This window comes from Nomascus leucogenys, chromosome 6, assembly GCF_006542625.1.
Source record: "Nomascus leucogenys isolate Asia chromosome 6, Asia_NLE_v1, whole genome shotgun sequence".
NCBI lineage: Eukaryota > Metazoa > Chordata > Mammalia > Primates > Hylobatidae > Nomascus > Nomascus leucogenys.
The window spans coordinates 93,763,512-93,789,434 of record NC_044386.1 but is presented as its reverse complement, the minus strand read 5'-3'; the positions used below and the strand labels follow the sequence as shown (position 1 = coordinate 93,789,434).

At 54.7% G+C, this 25,923-nt stretch overlaps 1 long non-coding RNA gene across 1 annotated transcript; it reads right to left on the bottom strand.

The window, feature by feature from the left end:
• Nucleotides 1–165: 165 nt before the first annotated feature.
• Nucleotides 166–16,072, bottom strand: LOC115835401. The gene is made up of 4 exons (XR_004030365.1): nucleotides 15,973–16,072; nucleotides 13,518–13,600; nucleotides 3,840–4,400; nucleotides 166–1,615 (listed from the first exon to the last, which is right to left on the bottom strand). It is a non-coding gene; the product is annotated as an uncharacterized LOC115835401 (long non-coding RNA).
• Nucleotides 16,073–25,923: the final 9,851 nt, after the last annotated feature.

The following is a 25,923-nucleotide window of genomic DNA, read 5'->3' as shown; positions in this document are numbered from 1 at the left end:
CTGTCTCTACTAAAAATACAAAAATTATCCAGGCGTGGTGGTGTGCACCAGGTACTCGGGAGGCTGAGGCACAAGAATTGCTTGAACCTAGGAGGCGGAGGTTGCAGTGAGCTGAGATCACACCACTGCACTCCAGCCTGGGCAACAAAGCGAGACCCTGTCTCAAAAAAAGAATCTGAAAGTTTTCTGTGTATGAAAGTGCAAAAAGGCTCTGGGATTTCTGTTAAGTAAGAAAGCAAGTATAAGTCAGTGAAGAGTAGAGAAAACGCCCAATGCCCAGGCTGGGGCAGGAGGCAGCATGACAGGCTCGGGAGGCCCTGGGGAGTTTGGTGGGACTGGGAGCAAGAAGGGACAGACCAGGCAAGTGAGAAGGAGACCAGCTTGGGAGGGCCCCTGGGTGCAGAGAAGAAACTGAAAACTACCAGGAGCCAGGGGACAGTTTTTAGCAGACTCGGATCTCCTTTGTCTGGTAACAAGATCTGGCAATTGTAAAGCAATAATCCACATTTATAATGTGCTTTGCATGCACCATCTCATTTAAACCTCTCAGCACTCCAACCCCTATGAGAGAAGTGCTATTATCACAACATGTGGAACTGGAGCACAGGAAGGTTAAGGAACCAGTCCAAAGTCACACCGCTGGTAAACAGCAGAGCCAGAGAAAGGACCCTGAGCCCACGCCAGAATCACCTTGTTATCCTGCCTTTCACAGTGGTGTTGGACTGGAAGGGGATTGCTGGAGGCCAGGGACAGTCAGGGGCTGTTATGAGATGGGAACTCAGACGAGAAACAGTGAGGGCCTGGGGAAGGCAGCGAGTTTGGGATGGGGACTCAAGTGTAGATTGAAAAGCTCTGCAGGATGTGGGAACAAGACCTGGTGGTGAGTGGGGCCCCAAATCCATTCATTCATTCATGCAGCAAAAGTATAGAGTGCCTACTGGGTGCCAGGTACTGTCCTGGGAGCTGGGCTTACATCAGTCACCAAAACCAACAAATGCCCCTGCCCTCAAGGGGCTTTCCTTCAAGCTGATGGAAACAGACAATAGTAATAGACATAAGAAATATATAATTAGGTAATCTGTTAGAACCGTGGAAAGCTAAAGTAAAGGTAAGGGGGATTGGCAGCCCATGTCCAGGAGACATCTGAAGTTTTAAGTGAGGTGGTCAGGGGAAGCGTCATCAAGAAGGTGACATTTGAACAAAGACTGAAAGAAGGTGAGGGGTGAGCTGTGCAGGTGTTTGGGGAAGGGCACTCCAGGCAGAGGGAACAGCCAGGGCAAAGGCCCGGGGCGGGGGCATGTCTGGCGCGTTCGAGGAACAGCAGCGGGGAGGCTGTCACCCCTGTCCATCAGTGCCTGTCTCTTCTTCTGGGCACAGGGAAGGGCTACACTTCTTCCACTTGGGGTTAGGCCCAGCTGTGTAATCTGCTCTGGCCAGTGAGATATGAGTGGAAGAGACGCCTGTCACTTCTGAGCTGAAGCATGCAGGAGTCAGAGAGTGATTCCATGTTCCCTTCACCCTGCCTGGAAGCAGGTGATGCTCCAGATGTCCCCGACGTGGTCATGAGAGAGGACGATGCAGCGTAGCCCTCCCTGCCGACCCTCATGACATGAAGCTGGAATGAGAAATGCCCCTCTCTGTTTTAAGGCCCGGTGACTAGGGATGGTCACCACGGCACACCCCAGCCTGCCTCAACTGATACCCCAGGGGAGGCCTCTGCAGTGCAGCCAGAGAGAAGAGGGTGCAGGGAGGAGAGCAGGGGATGTGGGCAAGGAGGCCAGGGCACGCAATCATTCCCCGGCTTTTCCTGAGAGCGACACAGGAGCCATTGGGAAGCGTCAACTGGAGAGGTGCGATCCAGTGACATATCTGAACAGGACGGCTCTGGCCACTGTGCTGGGAACACCTGGGGGCAGGAGTGAAAAGGTGGGAGCAGGGAGACCAATTAGGAAGCTCCTGCAATGATCTAGATGAGAAATGATGGGGGCCTGGCCCAGGGTGGGGGCGGCAGTCAGACTCTGGGTCTCCTTTGAGATTAGAGCAGCAGGGTTTGCCAGTGGACGGGAGAGGGAAAGGGGTCTGGGATGCCTCAAAGGCTTTTGGTCTGAGCATCAGGAAGGAGAAAGCTGCCAGCCGGGGGTGGGGAGAGTGCAGTGGTGGGGGAAGTGGGTTGGGGTGCTGTGGGGAGCGGGAGCTGGAACAGCTGAGATGCTTGTTAGACATCCAAGTGGAGTGTCGTGTGGGCGGCTGAGGAGCGGCCTGGACGGGGGAGGGAGGACAGCCAGGCTCTGTTTGGGTGCGGACAGTATAGACAGCATCTAACGCCTTGAGACTGGATGAAATCAGGAGGGGTGAAAGCTGGTGCCCCTTTCCGCATCTGGGCTGAGGACAAGGGAGAGAGAAGGGAGGGCATCTCGAGGGACATTCTGGAGGTGGTCTGGACCTCAAGAGCCAGAGGGCGGGGGGCTTGAGGATGCAGGAGGAGGGGCAGACTAGGGGTGGGAGAGGTCTGTCTCCCTGGGCGGAGGCGAGGGAGGGGAGAAAGGCCAAGGACAGACCCCTGGGTGGGGCTTCTTTGAGGGTGGCCCCAGGAGGAGGAAGTGGAACCTTGAAGGGGACAGTGATGAAGTGGGCAGGGAGGTGAGAGGAAATCTGGGTGGGCGTTTCAGGAGCCAGGAGCGTGGGCACGTGTTTTAAGAAGAGAAAGAAAGAAGGGTCTGTGCTTTGGAATGGTGTTGAGGAGTGGAGGCAGGGGTGGCAGTGAAGTGCCCCGGACATAACAGCAGAGAGGTGATCAGTGGCCTCGGTGGGGTGTTGGGGCAGGGGTTAGATCCCAGGAATTAAGGGGATGGGGAGGAGGGGGTTAATGGAGGCAGTGGGTGTAGGCCGTGCTTTCCAGAGCCGAGGGCAGAGGCTGGAGGTGTGGGGTGCAGAGCTATTGAGAGAGGGGTCCTGTGGGATGGGAAAGACTCAAGCAGCTGGTTTGATGCCCAGAGGCAGCAGTAGGCAGTGGGGGGAGGCTGAGAAGCCAGGGAGACCAGGCAGAATGTCGGCAGGTGCCCCACAGCCTCACTGGCTCCTGAGTCCTGAGTAAGGAGGGGAGACAGGCTAAGGTGGTGATGGGAGGGGGAACACAGGCAGAGGCAAGGAGGGGCAGAGGCAGGAGTGGAGGGAGCGTCAGCCGCCTTGATAGATAACTGATGTGACCATGTGGTGAGAAACCCATAGAACACAGGGGAACACCTCCAGGTAGGGCAGGCCTGCAGGCACAGAGGTGGAAGCAGGAGTGTATGGGGGCAGCTGGGTGGCCTTGGCAAAGCCATGGAGGCAGGGAAGCCTGTGGGACTTGGGGGAGCAGGATGAGAGGGGCCCAGGGGAGAGAGGCTGGGGCCTGACCATGGAGACCAGCCTGCCAGGCATGGGCATCTGCAAGTTGCTCAGCAGCCCTTGGGTGCTGCTGGAATCTTGGCCAAGCTCCACCTGATGGAAGATGCCCACTGCCCCTGCGTCTACCTCCTGCTTGGGCTTGGGAGGGCCTCCAGGCGTTCACGTCCTCTCCAGGCCTGGCCTCAAGGTCCCAAGAGGGGACAGGTGTCCAGAGGCAGGGTTGGGCTGGATGAAAATTCAGGTGAGAGGACCTGACTTTGGTAGCTTGCGCCTTCTGGGCACACCTGGAAGTCACCTACTGAATCATCAGAGCCACTTGCCTGGGGGTGGAACTAAGGTTTCCTAAGAATCCACCCACTTCCTCTTTTCTAAAAGTCCCTTTCATCACTTCAGGGAAAAGGAATTCGTCTTTGTTGATATCCCTGAACACACAAGAGCAGGTCATGATTTACTTGGCGTGGTGCTCATGATGGCTTCATGGGGAGGGCACTGTTGTTCTCCCCATCTGACAGGTGGGGAAGCTGAGGCTGTGCAGGTACTGTGACCTACCCAAAGTCACATTGTGGAGTGAATCTGTGGAGGTCACAGACACGGTATGGACACGGGGGGCCTGGCCATGTTGTTATCCGTCTCCTGCACGTGGCTGCCAAGAAGCCTTTGTGGCCTGGTGAATTCCTGATCTCCTCATCTATCTTGGGTGCCAGTTTGGTTTCTTGAATGCTTGAGGTTCCTGTCACTCTCACGGACGTATGACAGAGTTCTTCCCTCTCCCGTCATAGGCACTTCATGCAGGGCCCCACGCTACCACCGTGGGCTTCCTCATTCTTGCTTCGAAGGTCATGACCTCCTGGAGGCCCAGGAAAGGACATAAACCCTAATCCCCCTGGCTGGACCATTGGCTCCCTGAAGGCAGGAACCAAGTCCCAGAGCTTCATTCCCCACTTCTTTTCAGAGCCGACTCAGTCCTGGTGCCTAGGGGTGGATGGTGGGGGTCATCCCAGGAGGCACGGGTCCTGTAAGAAAGGAAGTAGCACCTACTGAGCTTTTGTTTGTTTGTTTGTTTTTGTTTTTGTTTTTGAGGTGGAGTCTCACTCTGTCGCCCAGACTGGAGTGCAGCAGAGCGATCTCGGCTCACTGCAAACTCCGCCTCCCGGGTTCAAGCAGTTCTCCTGCCTCAGCCTCCTGAGTAGCTGGGATTACAGGTGCATGCCACCACATCCAGCTAATTTTTTATGTTTTTAGTAGAGGCGGGGGTTTCACCATGTGGGCCAGGCTGGTCTCGAACTCCTGACCTCAAGCAATCTGCCCACCTTGGCCTCCTAAAGTGCTGGGATTACAGGCGTGAGCCACCTTGCCCGGCCTTTGGATGAGCCAGGCTCTAGCACCATCTCCCCTACTCCTTTACAGGAACCCTCTGAGGACGATGCTACTGTCAGCACCCCCATTTTACAGGTGAGGGAATGAAGGTGACATAGCTGGCTTCCAGCCCTCATCTCCGAGCCCAGAGCCTGTACGCTGTGCACTCGAGCAGGCAGAGAGACGTGTGGGGCATTCTTGGCTGGGCATTTGTAGGGGGCTGGGACAAGCAGACAGCAGGCCTCTGTGGGTCACGACAGGGGAGCCAGGTCAGCCCTGTCACGCATGGGCCCCAGCACTGGCAGGCAGCCCCCCTCAGGGGCCAATCCCAAGTCCCCACTGGGACGCCCAGCAGCGAGTGCTCTATGGTGCCCTGCTGACGGGGGGGTGGGGGGGGGGCCTGTGAGGCAGGCCGTGAGCCAAGTGTCCCCACACAGCCTATCTCAGGCCACTCACAGAAAAGGAAAGAAAATATCTTGAGATCTTTTCTGGCCTTATCAGCCCCACACAGAAGCCCCACTGTGGTGTGGTAACAGGGTCGGCGAGTGTGTGCTCAGATAAGCGCCAGGCGTTTCTGAGAACCTGCAAGGCACCGTCCTGGGTTCCCCCTCTCTAGAACATTCTTCTTCCACATGCTGCACAATTGGTTCCCTTAGGTCCTCAGGGCATATTCTCAGAGAGGCCCTCCTTGACCAGCCTTCTCAACCCCTCGCCCTCCCCTCCTGCCTCCAGCTTTGTCTCCCTCCTGGACACTCCCCTTCTCTGGGAGCCTCCTGCGGGTTCCCAGCTGGTGTCTGTTTTCCCAGCATGAGGGAAGCTCCTGGAGGGCAAGAGGCACATCTGTCTGGGCCTCCGGTTCCTGGTGCTGCTCAGTAACGTCCACTGCCAGAGTGAGGCAGGGAGGGAGGTCTCAGCCTATGCGTGTATTTTATCTAATCCCTCTAACGACTTTACAAGGCAAGATTTATTATCTTCGTTTCATAAATGAAGGAGCTCAGAATATACAGCAGCTTGTGGGAGATCACAGAGAGTGAGTGTTAGTGGGGATTTGAACCAGGGGGGTCTGTGAGGATCTAAAGAGACGGGCGATGCCCCCTGAGCTGAAGGGGTGGGGCAGGAGACCCGTCTTAGCCTGGGCTCAGCTGCAGCCTCACTCTGGGACTGTGGGCCTCAGGCTTCTCTTTGTATACTGGGTCTGGGGTCGCTCCCTGAGCTAAGATCCTGGCTCCAACGGAAGAAAGGTGATTTGCAGTGAGTGGGGCATGGGGTTTTGGAGCCTTGGAGGAAGGGGCTGAAGCTGGGTAGGGAACGAGGGGCAGGATCCTCCTGAGGTGCCAGCATGGGAAACCGTGGGGGAAGGGCTTGGCCACAGGAATGAACTCAAAAAAGGGATTGAAGCACCCTGAGCTGGATGCACAGGTGGGTGAGCCTTGGTGGCAGGAGGGACCTCCAGGGGAGGGCAGAGCAGCCCCTTCCAGGCTGTGTGTCTCTGGGCCACACGCTTAGCCTCTCTGTGGCTTTCCCGGCTTCAAGCAGAAGCCCAACCCTGGGAGAAGCTGCTCTCTGGGGATCCCCTGCTCCTAGCCCCAAGGACCCAGCCTGCTGGGTCCCACCAGCCCTGGAGCTAGGTCTACAGGTGCATCTGGCCTCCCTCAGCTGCTGGCGTCCTGCCCAGCCCTGCTTTGGCAGCGCTCACTGGCTGGAGAGCAGGGGTCTCCTGGGGGTGGGGCAGGGGCCAGGGCTTGCCCTCTGATCCCACCCCTGACATTGCCTGGGCCCAGGGCAGGAGTAAAAATGGAGGCCCACATACTATATGTCTGGATATTTCTTTTTTTTCTTTTTTCTTTTTTTTTTTTGAGACAGAGTCTCATTCTGTCACCCAGACTGGAGTGCAGTGGCACAATCTCGGCTCACTGCAACCTCTGCCTCCTGGGTTCACGCAATTCTTCTGCCTCAGCCTCCCGAGTAGCTGGGATTACAGGCACACACCACCATGCCCAGCTAATTTTTTTTTGTATTTTTAGTAGAGATGGGGTTTCACTATGTTGTCCAGACTGGCCTTGAACTCCTGACCTCGTGATCCGCCCGCCTCGGCCTCCCAAAGTGCTAGGATTACAGGCGTGAGCCACCGCGCCCGGCCATGTCTGGATATTTCAAAGCTGTAAATGAAGCCAACAATCTCTAAATAGGATATGCTCTATCCTCCTACATTAACAAATACACCTTCATAACACCCTGAGGACCAGGTTTGCACTTAGAATTTTTGGGCTCCTGGAATGCAGGACTGGATTGTGGCAGGCAGAGGCTGAGCCAACCCCAGCTCCCATCCCGGGCTCCCCCTTGGGCAGTGTATGACCTTCCCAGGCCCATCTACATACATAGCAGTGGCTGCCCCTTGGCCACTCCCGAGGCCTTGGGGTGTGCACACCCGCTGCAGATCGGTTCTCAGGAAGGCAGGCCCAGCGGAAAGGCCCATGCGGGCTATGGAGTTAGATTTGGGGCCCTGTGGGCAGGGAATTCTGGGGTTCTGCATTTGGAGGGGGGATGTGGGGCTTGGGTGGACACATTTCCTTGGCTCATGGACTTCTTTTCCCTGTTGGAGGGGCAGGGCCAGTGGAAGGCTGGAGTGGAATCCTCTAGAATGCAGGTGCCAGGGCAGGGCTGCTTCTTGCTTGCATCTAAGGGTAATGCTGTCCCCGGGCACTCCCAGAACCTGGCTATGGAGCAAATGTCCCTACCCTGCTTACATCTCAGCATCCGAGGTACCCTGGAGCCGCACTGGACTTGCCTACCTTGCCCCACTCACAGTCTATGGTGCTGGTCTTCCCTCGCCCTGGACACTGGCACTCCTCTCTGGCACCAGCCCCTCCCTTCCTGCCCAGCATGCCCACCTTCCTCATGTGGCCGGGGAGGGGCGCCTCCTGTTCCCCACCTCTCTGGGACCTTGGTCTCCACCGGTCCATGTGCTGGCCCTGCCTGGAATGGCTTGGTGGACCTCTTGGTGCCGAGCCCTCCCGCCCTGACCGGGGGCCCTGCAGGCAGTGGACAGCCCTCCCTCGCTTGTGTCTGGAAAGTGGGGCACCAACTCCACTTTAGCCAATGTTTCTCGCTCACTCAGCTGAAAAGCCGCTGCTTCCCCGAGGCTCCCAGCCCTCACCCCACCAGTACTAGCAGCTCCTTCCCTGATGCTGTGTGACAGGCCCAACGTCAGGGCTCCCACACCTGGCCAGCCGCCCTGCTACTGGGTGCCTCCCCCATAACACCTGCCACAAGGCAATCAGGGCACTGCAGCCCCTGCTGTATGGGTGCTGTCTGCCTTTGGGCCCAGCATGGGTCCTTCTGGGCTCCCCTGTTCCTGTCCAGTCTCCCCTCCCACTCTGAGGGGGATGGTGGCAAAAAAAGTGGGGGCGACGAGCGGACCCTGCTGTCAGGGTTGAGAGGTGATTCAGAGGCCTTTTCTGTCACGAGAGAAGGGGGTTGGGCCCTGGGGAGAGGTGATGGGGATTTTTGGACTGAGCTGTGCCCCAAGGTCCTTGATCAGCTTTGCCCCCCGAGTATCTGATCAGAAACATGCTGGCTGGAACACCCAGGGAGAGGCCGTCCTGTGCCTCCTCAGCCTACAGTCCACGGTGCTGGCCGCCACCTCAGGAACGACTCCTGCAGACGCGGCCCCTTCCCATGTTTCTTTGTTCACGGCTGGCCTGATTGTTGCTGTGTCAGCATCGGCACCGTCCCCTGCCAGGCATGGTCGCAGTCCCACAACCAGCATGGCTCCCTAGGGAGGACACTGCCGGGTGGGAGGCTCCCGGCTGTGGGGACCAGGTCTGGGCCTGGGCAAGGAGAGTGCCCATCTCATCCTGCCAGATAATGGATAGAGGGAGAGGCACCCACTGCCCCCTTTGCAGCTGTGGGTTTCCCTGGACAGGCTTGTGCCTGCCACCCTGGGGAGGCCCCTCCTTCTCTCTCCTCATCCGGATGGCCTGGCCTGTCTCCCTCCTGCTATGACACCCCTCCCTGCTGGCCCACCAGGGTCCAGGAGCCTGAGCTATTGGGACATACCCAGCTTACAATGGACAATGAGCCCAGATGTTCCTCTGCAAGCCAGCCAGCGCTGGGAGGGGAGACAGGCCAGGGCGGTCACCTGAGGGGGATCCCTGAGTGCCTCCTCTGCTCCGCCCTTTGCACCTGCTGAGCCCATCTCAATGCCTTCCTCCCTCCTTGTTGCCCTTGAGCCCCCCACAGCACCCCTCTCTGAGAAGCCTTCCTGACTGCAGAATTCCCCAGCGTGAGTCTGAGTGAAGGACCCATCACTACAGGTCCCTGTCCTGGGAGCCAGCCCAGATATCCTTTTAGCCTTAGCCCAACCCCCTGCTTGGCTCATGCTAGGCCCTTGGGCTCAGTAGAGACTTTCACAAGAGGTGGGGGCTCATGGTGGCCACAGCATGCTGGCCTATGGCTTGTGGCTCAGTTGCCCATCTGAGAAATAGGGGCGCTGTCACTTCCTCTGCCAGCAATGGCCTCCATCCCTCCCCGCCGCTTGGGTTTCCTTTATGGAGCAGCTCAGCTGCTTCCCAGTTGGGAAGCACCCTGCTCCTCTGGGAGGGGCTCAGGAAGCAACTGAGGATCTGACCTCATGTTTGCGTCCGTCCAGCCCTGTCTGGTGCTGCCAGATGTCTGAGGAGCTTCTGTGGGGGAGGGGGAAGGGGTAGGAGATGGGGCTGCAAGACTAGGGGCTGGATCTAACCCCAGCCCCTCTTGGGATGAGGCTGTTGTCCCTTTTGATGGGGAACTGAGGTCCCAAGTTGAGGGGAGCTCAGGCTGCAAAGCTGGCCGCCCGTGCCTTCCTGCTCAGAGCTACCCCTGGCATGTGCTAAGGAATTTGCAGGGGAAAAAATACAACTGGATGTCAGGCCTTGAGGCCACCTGAAGCCCACAGGCTATGAGAATGCAGGTTTGGGCTGGAGCTAGCACAGAAGCAAGTCTGCCAGGGGCTAGGAAAGGCAGGAGGCTGACCTCAGCTTGGGGGATGGGGTGGGAGGGCCAAGAGGACAACAGGCGAGGGAGGCAGCAGTTGGTCTGAGTGCCCTGAGGAGCCTGCCCAGGTGGGAGGCTGCCAGCCAGGCCCTGGGAAGGGGACCTCTGGGGTACTGCACCCTCTCTGGGAGTACCACTGAGCAGGGGGGGCAGGAAGGCTGGGCTTATTGCGTTTCAGGACCAGTCACTTCCTCTCTCTGGACCACACCTTTCAGATGAGCTCACCACCTACTTCAGTGCCCAGCCCACCCTGATGCTGCAGGAGCAAATAAGGTGATGAAGACTCTGAAAAGCAGAAATGTGGTATTATTAGCAGAAGTCATATTTGACTTGCTAATTCACTTCCTAAAAATAGCTACATTTATTATAGCATGGGGAGAACCCCATGCTAGAGTTGGCGCCCTGGATTCTTGGTGTGGCTCTGTGACAGCTGTGCTGTGTGACCTTGGGCTGGGTCCTAACCATCTCTGGGCATCTGATTTCTAGGTGGAGGCTGGATAGTCCCTGAGGGCCATAGGCCCTGAGATTGGAACAGCAGCTGGATGCAAAATCATCAAGGAGGATGTGGACTGGATGTGGGCTCTGGAGGACTGGCTTCCTCTGAGTCATAGGTCAAAGCAATTGGTGTCACTGAGGCTACCCCTGTAACCTGTTGGAGGGGTATTGAGTCTTGTGTCTTGCCTTGATCTTGAAGCCCCAGGGGGAGGTTGCCTGGTCCCCACCACAGAGCCCAACCATTAGGAGGCTCCAAGGACTGCAGATGAAAAGGGTCACAGAGAGGAGCTAGAGCCAGATGGGGTGGGGTGGGGTGGGGGAAACCGTGGGACATCCAGCTGGCTGGGGAACCCACTCATTCACAGCACGTTTAATGAGGGCCTACTATGTGCCTAGCACTGACTCTGCCACATGCTGCAGAGACAATGGAGGGTGAACTAGACCAGGCCCCGGTCCCTGCCCTCCTGGAGCTTCAGCTCTAGTACAGGAGGCAGGCACTCATCACTAGCCACACAACTAAACTCTACAAAGGGCTCAGAGATGGGTGCATGGTGCCAGGAGCACATGTAATGGGGGATTTGACTTAGCTGAGAGGTCAGAGAAAGCTCACTGGAGGAGGTGACATGGGTTGAAACCTGAAGGATGAGTAGGTACCTGCTAGGCAAAGCAGAGGTGGTAGAGGAATTCTAGGCAGAAGGAAGAGCAGAAGCACTGGCCAGGTGGTGAGCAGGGGGTGCAGAGGGGCCAAGGGGAAGCCAGAGTGGCTGCAGCCGACACCAGGACCCAGGAGTCCTGCCTTTACCATCAGCTTGGTGAAAAGCCCCTGAAGAGGAGATTTTTGATCTGAAGCAGCTGCTATGTGGGCCTGATGGTGGTTGAACCAGAGTGCGGGGGTTTAGATGGCCATGGGCCAGACTCAGACGTCAGCATGAGGCAGCGGAAGGGATCAAGGTGGTTGTGTCTAGAGACGCTGATTCATAGAAACTCTGGCCTGGAAGTGCACATGTCTGAGGACACAGGTTACCTGATGGGTGTTCCTTCCTCCTTCCTGCACTCTCCTGTCTGGTTTCAGCTCTTCTCTCAGCCCCATGAGTCACCGGCTCCTCTAGGCGGTGCAGGCCTGGGACCTGCCAGGATGCTGCCCCCACCCCCTGAATGTGCCCCCATCCCCTGAATGTGCCCCCATCTCCATTTTCCTTGCCCCTCTGTCCCTGGGTGCCTGCTGTGACTCCCCAAACCCCTGCCCCCCCTGTCTGCTCTCTGTGTGGTGGAACCATCAGCTTGGGAGAACTGAAGAGTTAATTGTAGGACAACTGGCCCTGACAGGGGCTTTCCAGTAGACAGTGCATGAACTTTGGTGCATGGTGGCATTGATGGGAAACCAAGGGGAGTGGTGCTGAAAGGGGCCCCTTGGAGACCATCTGTCCATGCTGCACAGGGCACGGTGGGCTTGGGGCCGAGGACTACCACGAAGTCTAGTAGCACGGGATGGGAAGCCCTAGCCCCCTGGCATTTTAAATCTTGGGAGAGGCAGGTGTGTGGGGCCTTTCTGACCGGGGGCCTCAAGATCCCCTGCCTCTTAGATCTTGTATTGCCAGCTACTGTGGGACTTTTGCCCCAAGAAGCTGGACTTCTGGGATTTTGAAGGGAGGCCTTGGGGGCACTCATTATAGCAGGGGTTCCCGCTGGGACCACATCCAGAAGTTTGGTTAGGAATACAAGCCCTCGCCATTGGGAAGGGTCCCAGGGCTGATGGGGGTGACACGGAGCCCCCTGCACCCTGGCCATCTCTCCTGGGGGCCAGAGTGGCTCATCTTCTTGACCCCTGCGGCCCTGCTCACTCTCCCATGCCCCTGCTCTTCTTTAGCCGTCCTGGGGAAAATTCTCTCTTGTCCCACCTAAGAGGGGCCTGAAACAGCAATAAGGACATCTAGCCCCTGTCTCCACACAGCACTGCAGTTGGCTACTCTTTCCCCACTTTCTCCTAGAGCATTATTTTGGGAAAGGGACACTCCCGGAATTGAGGGTGGATACTCAGTGTAGAGGCCTTTAGAAGTTGCTCCTTAGGTCTAGCCTCCTTTGCAGGACAACTTTCTGTGGAAGCCTGTGGCCTGGGAGACAGTCTCTTCTCCAGCCCCTTCCCTTCGCGAGAGAGCAGACTTTGGATGGAGCTGGGTGCATTTCTAGAATGTTCTCTCAACTGGTGGAGGTGCAAGGAAAAAGGAAGGGCTTATTTCCTCCCTCGCTCAGGTTAGAAGGACCTGAGCATCAGAATGGGCCCGGGAGTCCCATGCTCAGTTCTGTGTGCTGCTCTTCCCACCCTAGAAACCCTGCCTCCCACCTATGCCTTCTGTGTCCCCAGCCCTGATTCTGCCCTGGGACCTTGGGATGGGCCTGAGGGCGGTGGCTGGGAGCCTGGGAGCCATCACTCCTGGGGCAGTACTGCCCCCTGCTGGCCACCCAGAAAGGCCCGGAGGCTAGAAGTTTCATTCAGTGCCTGCTGGTCAGCCCAGTGCCAGCTGATTGGCCCCGTGGGGCTGGTTCTCTTCCTGACTGGGTGGGCCTCAATTTCCTGATCTGTACAAAGAGTAGGGTGACTCAAGGAGGTTCCTCCCAGGTCGCAGATTCGGAGCCTGCTCCTAGCCTGCCTCTTCATTCCCGTTCCTGCTCTCCCTGCCCTCAAGGCCTCCCAGCCCCTCCTGGCCTCTCTCTGTACTTGGCAGGTCCCAGTGCCGGCAGCCCCCACCTGCCCTCCACTTCCCTGGGCCCCCCTCCTGCCGCCACAGGCCGCCTCCCCTCCTACTTGGCCCCTCACTCAGTGCTGGGCCTGGCTGGCTGAGGTGGGCGGAGGAGCACCCCCAATCCTCCTCCCACTCTCCTGGCAACTGGTAAGAGATCATACATTATCCAGTTTGCCAACTGTAAAATGGGATAATAACACCCAACTCCCAGAGTTGTTATGAGGATTAAACAAAATAATGACACTTTTGCGAAAGAGCTTTGTAGGTAGGTGGAGAGTCTGTGTCAGAGGAGGGGCCAAGAGTAACTTGGGCAGGCTGCCTGGATGGTCCCTGAGGCCAACAGCGGAAGGCTGGACGACTTAGACAAGCCCTGGCTAGACACCACCCACCCTCCTGGGGTTGGAAGTCAGGTCAGACTCCTGGGAGTCCAGTCCTGATCTCCTGTGGTGAGAGAGGCCTGGAGTCTGGCAAAAGAACTCTGCCAGGCATAGCTCCATGACTTACCAGTCCCAACAGAGACATGAGGGCGGTTGGGGAGACAGAGACAGACCTCTCAGCACCCCTGGGACAGGAGGGGCTCTCAGTCTCTGCAGAAAAGAAAGCAAGACATTCCATAGGCACCATAGGCACCAAGACATTCCAAAGGCACAACGTTGATCAGAGACTTAAGACTATCCTGAAGGCTCTCCACTCATCTCAGGAGAAAGTTCCCAGGCCTTAGTTGAGCATTGAAGGTCTTAAGGACTTAAGGACCTGGCTCCTGTGTGCCCTTTTCTGCTTTGTTTTATCCCCTCCCTTCTGTCCCCTATCGGCCACTCTGAATTCCTTGTCAACCAGACTATTCACAGGCAACTCTAGGACGGAGGTACTATTAAGACAATGATGCACAGAGAGGTTGAGCAGCTTGCTTAAGGCCACACAGTGAGTGAGTGGAGGAGCAGGGGATGGAATGCACTGGAGCCCTGCCCCTAACCTCCATGCTATGCTGCTCTCAGGACACATGGGAGGGGGCAGGTTTAGGTGGGGAGAGCAGGGAGGGGCCTTTTCAGAATTTAGGGGACAGAGGATGGTGGCCTGATGGGGAGGGCTCGGGGTCTGGGAAGAGAGGGGTGGGGTTTGGAGACCCTTGGAAGAAGGAGCAGGGGGAGCAGCAGTTTGACGCTTTGAAGACTGGATGAAAGGGGCCTGGGGTGAGGGGCAGGGGCAGAGGAAGCTGGTGGGGTTGGATTTGGGTGTGGCATAGGTGTGGGCCTGGGGGTCACCCAGATGGCCCAGTTGTGGGAGGTGGGATGCTGGGGCTCAGGAGTGGAGCCACTTGGGATTGCCAGCTCTGTGCCCAGGACTGAGTGTGGGCACCTGGCAGGGGGTGGTATGTACAGTGAGAAGTCCCAGGGAGCCCCCACATCAGGGCTGTCTCAGAAACTGGTGGGGCTAAGGAACCAGGCGAGGTTTAGGGGAGCCAGACACCTGCCTAGCAGAGGACCAGTAGCGGGGGCAGGATCCATTGTTACACCCAGGGCAGAGGGAGCAGTAGCCCCAGAGACTTGAGATGGGACCTGTGGGTAGAAAAAAAAGAGGAGGCGGGGCGTGATGGCTTATGCCTGTAATCTCAGCACTTTGGGAGGCCGAGGTGGGTGGATCAAGAGGTCAGGAGTACAAGACCAGCCTGGCCAACATGGTGAAACCCTGTCTCTACTAAAAATATAGGCTGGGTGCGGTGGCTCGCACCTGTAATCCCAGCACTTTGGGAGGCCGAGGTGGGTGGATCATGAGGTCAGGAGTACAAGACCAGCCTGGTCAACATGGTGAAACCCTGTCTCTACTAAAAATATAGGCTGGGTGCGGTGGCTCGCACATGTAATCCCAGCACTTTGGGAGGCCGAGGTGGGTGGATCACTTGAAGTCAGGAGTTTGACACTAGCCTGGGCAACAGGGTGAAACCCCATCTCTACTAAAAAATACAAAAATTAGTTGGTCGTGGTGGTGGGCACCTATAATCCCAACTACTGGGGAGGTGAGGTGGAGGTTGCAGTGAGCCAAGATTGTGCCATTGCACTCCAACCTGGGCAAAGAAGTGAGACTCCGTCTCAAAAAAAAAAAAAAAAAATTAGCCGGGTGTGGTGGCGGGCACCTGTAATCCCAGCTACTTGGCAGGCTGAGGCAGAGAATTGCTTGAACCCGGGAGGCGGAGGTTACAGTGAGCTGAGATCGCACCACTGCACTCCAGCCTGGGCGACAGAGCAAGACTCCATCTCAAAAAAAAAGAAAAGGAAAAAGAAAACGGAAAAGAAATTGCACAGAGGAGGCTGGATGTGGTAGCTCATACCTGTAATCCCAGCACTTTGGGAAGCTGAGGCGGTTGGATCAGCTGAGGTCAGGAGTTCGAGACCAGCCTGGCCAACATGGCGAAACCCTGTCTCTACTACTAAAAACACAAAAATTAGCCAGGTGTGGTAGTGCGCACCTGTAGTCCCAGCTACTCAGGAGGCTGAGGTAGGAGAATCTCTTGAACCCGGGAGCTAGAGGCTGCAGTGAGCCAAGATCATGCCACTGCACTCCAGCCTGGGCAACAGAGTAAGACTTCATTTCAAAAAAACAAAACAAAACAAAACAACAACGACAACAAAATCCCCAAACAATAACAAAAAAGAAATTGCACAGAGGGAAGCTTATCTTGATGGAAGAAGAGCTTTCTCATTAATGGAGTACCCAAAGGTCACAGAGGCTTGGGGTACTAACTCCCAGTCACAGGAGGCATCAGAGGCAGGGCTGGATGGCTGCTCTGCAGGGTGGGGGCTGTTGCTAAGGGATCTTCAGTGGTGGTGATGGACGTGAGGCCAGGGAACCTGTATCTAGTGGAAGGACCATTGCTTTCTAAACTTAAACAGCCCCTTTCCTGGGGAACAAGCTCTAACTCGTGCTGTGAAACCACGATCCGCCCCGGCATTCTAAGACTCACCTGCTGTGTAGATGGAGGCCTTCTGCATGACCAGAAGGAGTCCCTCTCCCCCTCCCCATGTCTCAAGCTCATCATCTTGAGGGCCTTTCCCCACCTCTCTTCATCCCACACCCACCCCAGGGCAGGCCTTTGAACCAAGGTTTCTCCTTCCTGGTCTGGCATGAAAGGAAGCCAGGAGGGAGACGTCAGCAGCGGCCACGGGTACTCCCACTCTATTCTGGCTGGCCTGGGGGCTGCAGTTGACAGGCTGGCCCCAGGGAGGGGTTCCTGAGATGTTTCCTTAGACGCATAGCTGGAATTGCACAGCTTGGTAATTAGGAGAGGCAGCAAAGGGTTCTATAAATGACTGTAATTAAGGCCAACATGGTGAAACCCGTCTCTACTAAAAAATACAAAAAAATTAGCCAGGCATGGCGGCAGGTCCCCTTGTAATCCCAGCTACTCAAGAGGCTGAGGCAGGAGAATTGCTTGAACCCAGGAGGTGGAGGTTACAGTGAGCCGAGATCAAGTCACTGCACTCCAGCCTGGGCGATAAGAGCGAAACTCTGTCTCAAAAAAAAAAAAAAAAAAAAAAAAAAAAAAAAAGCCTGTAATTATACTTAATTTCTGCAGCCAAACCAGGAATTTCCAGGATCGCCTGGGGGAACCAGGTGAAGGGGAGAGGAGGAGGGAGGGGAAGATCTGGTTATGAAGTGTCAGTTGTGGGCCAGACCTCCTCCATGAGCTATATACATGTTCACAAGGCCCCTCTGCAGACTTCTTGGGGGTCTAGACCACCAGCGGGCCTGGAACCCATCTGGTTCAGGACCCCAATTTGACAGAGGTGAGAAGCCTAGAGAATGGAGTGGACTTGGTCCAAGTGACAGAGGCATCAACAGCAGAACCTGGGCTGGAACCCAGCCATCCTATCAGCCAGACTGAGACACACATTTTTAGTTTTTGGACCATGCCAAACACTTTGTTTTCTCCTGGTCTTTCCCCAGTGTCCTCTCTAGCCTGGCACTCTCCCCTTACCCCTTTCTGGGATACATTTACCCTGCCCTCTGTTCTCTATAATGCTGCCTCCTCCAGGAAGCCTTCCTTGAACCCCTGCACAGAGTGTCTCCTCTGGTTCTCCATGGCCCCCATGCATCCCTCTGTCCCCCAACAGACCGCCCCACCCTAGGTAGATCTGTCTCCTTCAGAGAGCAGGGACCACACTCAATTCCCAGTGATGGGCTGCAGCCAGCTGCTGCCGGCTCATAGGTGCTGGTGGCCACATTTTCAGAATTTTGCGAACGAGTTGTTAAGCACAGTCGTTAGTACTTAAATTATATAACCTTACAATTAAATGCATTTTGTTAAAAAAGGAAATACCCACTAGAAACTCATCATTTCCTAATTATTTTACTATATGTTACCATTATTCATGCTTGTAAGGTAATCCGTGTCTATTGCACCTGGTGGTGCACACACTTTGTGATGGTGTGAACCAGCTCCATGCTCAGTGACAAAATACTGGTGGCTTTATATCTGCCAGGGTAGGAATATTTGCACCACAGAAATGGGCAAAGACTACAAATCAGGGCCCCTCACCCCAGTCCAGAGAGCTGGTTGTTAAACACTGTTCAGCTCACCCCTGAATTTGCCTCTGACTTTCTGGCCCTGACAGCAGGCTTGGCACCTGGCAGATCTGGCAGGTGCTCAGTGAGGGAAGGGCCACCGCGTAGGAGGAGAGAGGATGCAGCCTTAGCCATGGGAGGAGGGACTGCCTGCTTCTGCCCCCAGTGCTGGCTCTGGCCTCTGCCCCATTTTCTGACCCCCACCCAGGGCTCTCACAGGGGTGTAGGTAAGCCCTGTGGCAGGGGCCTGCATCTGGGATTTGGGTGAAGCCACTTTCCCAGGCCAGGGCTGAGGGGCCCCAGAGAGTCAGGCAGGTGTAGGTGGCCTTGGCAGGGCTCACAGAGAGCTGGGCCTGGAGGGGTTCCTGGCTCTTCCTCTTCCAAATTGTACATGGCAGTGTGCCACCTTCCTGCACCCCTCCCAGCCTGGCCACAGCAGGTGGAGTGGGTGGAAAGGCTGTGGGGCTGGGAGGCTTCAGAGAGGCATTTAGTAGGTTTCAGCATTCTGCAATGCACAGGTCAGGTTTTGGGCTAAGGATGTTTGCAGAGATGTGTTGGGGTTAAAGGTCACACCATACCTATAAAAACTGGAAATGGTCAATTATTGTCAGTGTCAAGAAGAAAAATTGCCCCTTTGTTGCCCTTTCACTATAGCAGAGTGCTATTTCAAACAAACCAATACGCAAATGCCAGCCCACAGGTGTGTTCTGGGAGGGATCTATCTAAGAATGATCTGGCCCTAAGTATCAATAGTGCTGAGGCTGAGAAATCCTGCCCTGGAAAGATGTTCTCACACACACCCAATTTCAGGGGACCCTTCAGTCCCGAGTAAAGAACCCCTGATCTCTGCAACCTTAGTTTACAGAAGAGAAACTAACCAAGAGCTGAGGTGGGGGTAGTAAAGAGCGTGCTCAAGATCACCCAGTAAGTCCCCCTTGTGCACTCAGCAAGGTGCCTGCCCACAGTAGTGGCTCAGTAAATGTTAAATTGGGAAGAAAATCAGGAAAGGATTAGGCTCTGGCCTGAAGCTCTTCTCAAGGTTGCCCTGGAAAGGATCCCACCAGCATCCCTTTGATCCTTGTTGGACTCCAGCTTCTTGGCAGCAGTTGCTGCTGCTGATTGGCATCTTCTTGACTGACATGAGGAGGCCCGATCCTGGCTGATGGTGGAGGCAGGCAAGGCTGCCTATAAGACAAGGAAGGGAGTGGGTCAAGGTCAATTTCACACATCTATGCCAGAGAGGACACAGTGGTTACAAGGGTAACCACCATGGTGGCAGGCACCCAGGGTATTGGAGAGCTGGGCCACCCATGGTGATGGGTGGGCTAGGACAGGTTCCTGCTAGGTGTGTGGGGTGTGTGTGCAGGTTAAGCTCAGATTTTCTGACCCTACCTGCCTGATGACCCAAGGTCCTTAATTAGCTAGATGCTCCTGTCTGGTGCTTGCTTCTGGAACTGGCCTTAAAGAGCCCACAAGGGTAGTATCTGTGGAGGCCTCAGCTGCCACCTCTGCTCTCCATCCTCCCCTCCCTCTTCAATGGAAGCAAAATTGCATAGGTTTATGAATGTCAGATTTATAGCTCTACTTCAGGGTTCATATCCCAGATTTGCTTCTTACTGGCTGTGTGACCTTAGGCAAGTTATTCAACCTGTTTTTGTTCTCAGCTGTAGAATGGGGTTAACACAATTATATCCACCTTGGTAGGGTTAATGGGAGGATCAAGTTAATTTTTTCTTTTTGAGACCGAGTTTCGCTCTTGTTGCCCAAGCTGGAGTGTAGTGGTGCGATCTCGGCTCACTGCCACCTCCACCTCCTGGGTTCAAGCGATTCTCCTGCCTCAGCCTCCCAAGTAGCTGGGGTTACAGGCATGCACCACTATGGCCGGCTAATTTTGTATTTTTAATAGAGTCAGGGTTTCACCATGTTGGCCAGGCTAGTCTCGAAAACTGCTGACCTCAGGTGATCCACCCACCTCGGCCTCCCAAAGTGTTGGGATTACAGGCATGAGCCACCACGTCCGGCCCAAATTACTTAATTTTTTAAACAGATCAGTCAGAGGGATGGCTGGCCTAGAGTAACCAGTCAACAAATATGAACTAATACCAGTACGGTTTTTACTGGGTTCCTCACACCCTCCACGGATGGTGAGAACTAACTTAAGGCTCCTTTTCTCTCGAGCATCTCCATCTTTCTGCTGCCCTCTAGTGGAGCCCGGCTATATGTCCTGAGAGGACAGGAGATGAACTTGGTTGTGTCTGGAGAGGTAATTTCTTGCTTCAGATTTCAAAGAAAGTGTGCCATTTAAGGAAACCTGGTGATTGGCTCTTGTACAGAGTCAAACAACTAGTTTCTCCCCCATCCTCCCAAACGGAATGCACTTGTGGTTGGCATTTGTGTACTGGTTTGTTTGAAGCAGCACTCTACTATAGTGAAAGGGCAACAAGGGCAATTTTTCTTCTTGACATTGATGATAATTGGCCATTTTCACTTTTTACAGGTGCAGTAACCCCAACATATTTCTGTAAACTTCCTTACCTGAGCTTTTATAGCAACCAGGTGGGGCCACATGTTGTCCCAGCCTGGTCCCCTGCTCCCATGGACCCAGCGAGAGGCGAAAGGACAACCACAGAGGGTGGGGGCTCTGTGCTGGGCACTGGGTGTGCAAAGCTGTATGTTGTAGGGAAAAGAAAGAGAGATCAGACTGTTACTGTGTCTATGTAGAAAGGGAAGACATAAGAGACTCCATTTTGAAAAAGACCTGTACCTTAAACAATTGCTTTGCTGAGATGTTGTTAATTTGTAGCTTTGCCCCAGCCACTTTGACCCAACCTGGAGCTCACAAAAACATGTGTTGTATGAAATCAAGGTTTAAGGGATCTAGGGCTGTGCAGGATGTGCCTTGTTAACAAAATGTTTACAAGCAGTATGCTTGGTAAAAGTCACCGCCATTCTCTAGTCTCAATAAACCAGGGGCACAATGCACTGTGGAAAACCGCGGGGACCTCCGCCCTTGAAAGCAGGGTATTGTCCAAGGTTTCTCCCAATGTGATAGTCTGAAATATGGCCTCATGGTATGAGAAAGACCTGACCGTCCCCCAGCCCGACACCCGTAAAGGGTCTGTGCTGAGGTAGGTTAGTAAAAGAGGAAAGCCTCTTGCAGTTGAGATAGAGGAAGGCCACTGTCTCCTGCCTGTCCCTGGGAACTGAATGTCTCGGTATAAAACCTGATTGTACATTTGTTCAATTCTGAGATAGGAGAAAAACTGCCCTATGGCGGGAGGCGAGACATGTTTGCAGTAATGCTGCTTTGTTATTCTTTATTCTACTGAGATATTTGGGTGGAGAGAAACATAAATCTGGCTTATGTGCACGTCCAGTCATAGTACCTTCCCTTGAACTTAATTATGACATAGATTCTTTTGCTCATATGTTTTTTGCTGACTTTCTCCTTATTATCACCCTGCTCTGCTACTACATTCCCTTTTGCTGAAATAATGAAAATAATAATCAATAAAAACTGAGGGAACTCAGAGGCCGGTGCTGGTCCTTGGTGTGCTGAGTGCCGGTCACCTGGGCCCACTGTTGTTTCTCTATACTTTGTCTCTGTGTCTTATTTCTTTTCTCAGTCTCTCATCCCCCCCGACTAGAAATACCCACAGGTGTGGAGGGGCAGGCCACCCCTTCAGTATGTGATGTAACCGTGGACCCTGGAGAGAGGTTTCTTTAAGGGAAAGATGAGGATGGAGTGGGGCAGGGGGCAGGATAGGAAGGGGTCTGGATACCTACCTGGTTTGACTGCTGGGAGGTCAGTGAGAGCGAGGGGCAGGGCAGGCCAGAGTACTGGATTGGGATAGACCCCGGGCCCCCGGCTGGGGAAACTGAGTTCCGGGAGGGACAAAGCTGTGCCGCACACCTGGCTACCTGAGGGACCCTGGAGCTTGGTCTCTCGCAGCACGCCTGTGTCTGCGGGCAACACGGCTGATGGCCACTCCAGATGCTCGATCAATTCTGCAGCTCAGGCCCCGTCTCAGAAGGCTCCGAAACACCTGCGCCAGGTCTCTGCGCCTTCCCCACGTGTTCACGCTCCAGGTCCTCACGCCTCTCAGCCCTGGCCTTGGTCCCGCCCCCTCATGGCCAGCCAATCCGAGAACCCCAGCAACCCCCTCGTCCAATGCGGCGCCTCCCGGTCCGCGCCCGCTCCGCCCCCTCCACCACAGCCTCTGCGGGTGGACACTTTCCGCTGCTGGGGTCGCCGGCGTTTGTTCCCCGAAGCCAGCATCCCAGCTGCGGCCCGCCCCAGGAGGTGCTGGAGGGGACTGCGGCCCGGGCCCCGGAGCCAGTCGTAGGCTCCGGAGCCAAGCGTGTCCCCGGGCCTCGCTCCCAGGATCTCCCTTCTGAAAGCCGCACCTTCCTCTCGTGCGCCCTCCCCACGGGCAGGGGATACATCCCGGAAGCGGTGCAGGGGAAGGATCTGTGGACAGGGGCAGGATCTGTGGACAGGGGCGCGGACTCTGGCTTCAGCCCTGTTCTGGCTCTCCTGGATCCTCCCCTCAGGCTCTCAGCCTCCTCATCTGACAAACGGGGATTTGCGGCTGCCGGGGTTGGCTCTGGGACCATTTAGCATTTAGTGCGAGTTCGGACGGAAGGGACCATGTAAACCAAATAAGTCCACTGTGGGATGTGGCTGGCTCTCCCACTCCTTTCCTGGCCCACCGGTAGGGCCCAGACTCAGCCCGGGGCCCCCAGTCCCCTGCCTTGCGAGCCCCCCTCCCTCCCGCACGCGGGCGGCTGGGTGTCCGAGCCCGGCGCTGTTGCTGTGGGCTGTGGCTCCACCTAGTGGCACGAGGTTTGATCTGAGAGGCGCCGGCTAAGCCTCTGGAGTGAAGGAAGCGGTATCTGAATGCCTCAGAGAGAGACTGGAGCAAGGACAAAGTGGCATTTCTCTGCCTCAGCTTCTGCCGCAGACCTGGCTGAGGGTGGCCTCAGTCCACTCCGCCCTCTGGTTCCGAGGGGAGGCTGGGGTACTGTGCACTTGCCTGTGCCACTGTATTAGCTTTTTCATGTTTTCCTTGTGGGGTGCTGTCCTTGTGCCACGTGGAAGCCTCTCATAGCCCTCTGGCCCCATGCCCACCTGCCTGGAACACCGAGGCTATAGTCCTGGAATAAGTGTGGGCCACTGCTCTGTGGCCGACTATGTAAACCAGGCAGGTGGCCCTTCCCCTCCTGCCCCCACTACCTATTGTCCCCAGGAGGGAAGAGGTGCCCATGCCAACCTCCGTGGCTCACTGGTCTTGAATCTTAGTGCCCTTAGCAGCCTCAGCCACTGGTTGCAGTACGAAGCTTCTTGCTTACATGGCATGACATGGCATGGGTTCTGTGCCCTGGTCTGACTGGCCGCATCCTCTTCCTCCTCTGGAACTGGACTCTGTCTCCATGGTCCAGCCACGATGGGTGTTTTTCCTTATGTGCCTGTGTAAAGGGGTGCGAGGTGTGTCGGGGGAGGACAGGGAAGAGCTGTTGGCCTGGTTACTTATGTACTGTCCGCTAGAGAAGCCCGCAGTGGGGGCCTCCCAAGGGCCCATGTGAATATTTGACAGCTGAAGAAAAAATGATTGGCTCTGAAATAAGAACACTGCAAAATTGAAATCAATAAATTCTTAATCAAGTGTCCAACTGTAACATTATATCAACCTCATTAATTGTTAAATTTAGTATTCATAAAAATTTCATTACATCTGAAAGAATGTGTGGGCTAGGTTTTTCTCATTTTGCAAAAATTCCCAATTGTAATTTAAATCAGTTACTCCTAGCCAAATGGTTTCAAGAGCAAAATTATAAATATCCTTCCAAAAACTTTACAGCAAATTTTTAATATTTTAACGTGTTTTCACGGAGGAAGTGAAGTGAAGCTGTAAAAATAAAAATGAAGCTGAACGCAGTGGCATGCGCCTGTATTCCCAGCTACTCAGGAGGCTGAGCCAGGAGAATTGCTTGAGCCCAGGAGTTCAAAGCCAGCCTGGGCAATGTATAGAGGGGGACAGGGAGCCACAGTGTGCACCCAGGCAGGGAGTGCTCTGAGGGTACTCGTTCACCCTTCAAGTGGGGTGTGGGGGCTCCTCTGGACTTACAGGAGTGGTGAGGACTTAGTGGAGCAGCGAGAGGCTGCCCTGGGTAGCTAAGATGAGGGCTCAGGTTCCAGTTCACCATGTGGAGTAAGTTCTCATAGGAGGGCTGCAATGGGTGGGCCCCTAGGACCAGCCTTCAGAGATGCGCCTTTGCAGGGGCCCCCAACCTCGCAACGCTCCTCTGCTGGGGGCTCTGGGCCTTTGACTTCTGGGTCCAGTCTTCTCCCCTCCTTCGCCCTGTAGGGTCCAGCCCCACAGGGTTGGTGGGTCTCTCCCCGTGTGCGGAGATGAGAGAGTGTAGAAATAAAGACACAAGACAAAGAGATAAAAGTAAAGGCAGCTGGGTCTGGGGAACCACTACCACCAAGTCACGGAGACCGGTAGTGGCCCCGAATGCCAGGCTGCACTGATATTTATAGGATAGAAGACAAAGGGGCAGGGTAAGGAGAGTGAGCCATCTCCAGTGATAGTGACGTGGGTCACATGTCCACTGGACAGGGGGCCCTTCCCTGCCTGGCAGCCAAGGCAGAGAGAGAGATGAGACACAGAGAGAGACAGCTTATGCCATTATTTCTGCTTATTAGAGGCTTTTAATACTTTCACTAATTTGCTACTGCTATCTAAAAGGCAGAGCCAGGTGTACAGGATGGAACATGAAGGTGGACTAGGAGCATGACCACTGAAGCACAGCATCACAGGGAGATGGTTAGGCCTCCGGATAACTGCGGGTGGGCCTGACTGATGTCAGACCCTCCACAAGAGGTGGAGGAATAGAGTCTTCTCTAAACTCCCCCGGGGAAAGGGAGACTCCCTTTCCCCGTCTGCTAAGTAGCGGGTGTTTTTCCTTGACACTTAACGCTACCGCTAGACCATGGTCCGCTTGGCAGCGGGCGTATTCCCAGACGCTGATGTTACCGCTAGACCAAGGAGCCCTCTGGTGGCCCTGTCTGGGCATAACAGAAGGCTCGCACTCTTGTCTTCTGGCCACTACTCACTGTGTCCCCTCAGCTCCTATCTCTGTATGGTCTGGTTTTTCCTAGGTTATGATTATAGAGCGAGGATTATTATAATATTGGAATAAAGAGTAATTGCTACAAACTAATGGCTAATGATATTCATATATAATCATGTCTATGATCTCTTAGATCTAATATAACTCTTGTTGTTTTACGTATTTTATTATACTGGAACAGCTCGTGCCCTCGGTCTCTTGCCTCGGCACCTGGATGGCTTGCCGCCCACATCACCCCAATTACTCCTGCCGCCAAAGCTATGTCAACTCTGTCCTGTATTTCGTTTCGTTTCACTCTTGTTGGACAGAAGGAATAGCCCAGGATCCATAAAAAGAAACAGTCCCCAAAGCAGGGTCCCCTTTGCTCCAGGACACAGAACATTCAGTCTTCATAATCCTTGACTACATAAGCCCTGGCCTGGGCAGGAACAATGTGTTTCATTCCTTCCTCGGGAATGTCTCTTTAGCATACATGACCCCTCCCAAGGCCAAACAAACAAACAAACAGGGAAAAGTCCCAAACAGCAAAAGGAATCTATTTAATAATAAAATAGTTTTAACAGCCACATCTGATACTTAAGATGAGAAATGCCATAACCTTGAGTCCCATCTCTAGGTCTGGTTTCTCTCCAAACATCTTAGGTCCTTGCCTCTCCCTCCTCCCTTTAAACTGTTAGAGTGGGGTGGCACCAAAACAGATGAAACACCCTCAGAGGAAGAAATAGGGTAGAGTCGGGGGGAGCAATCTGACTTAGTGAAATACCCTGAGCTGTGCATGTGAAAACAAACAGGGAAAGAATCACCTAATTTTCATGCATGGTGTCCATACCCTAAGCTGAGCAAGAGGGCGGTGTTTAAGGCAATGATATTAGGTGGGCTACTTTGAGAACCTGTGACTCTTTTAAGTGCTTTTTTATCTTGCAACAGCTCCGAGAGGCAGGTCTGATTATTTCCATTTTAAATATGAAAAAACTAAGTCTCAAGTAGCTCAAGTGTCTTGCGCTATGCCACGCAACCACTCAGTGGTTGAACTAGGATTTGAACCCGAGTCCATCTGGCTCCAAAACCGTTGCTTGTTTCATGATACAAAACTGTATTATTATGTCTATGGTCTGGCCAGCACCTCTGCTAGCGGATGTGTTGCCATCCAGAGCAAAACAACATTGCCCAGCCTCCCTATACCCAGGTACAGTCATGTGGTTACTGAATGGAA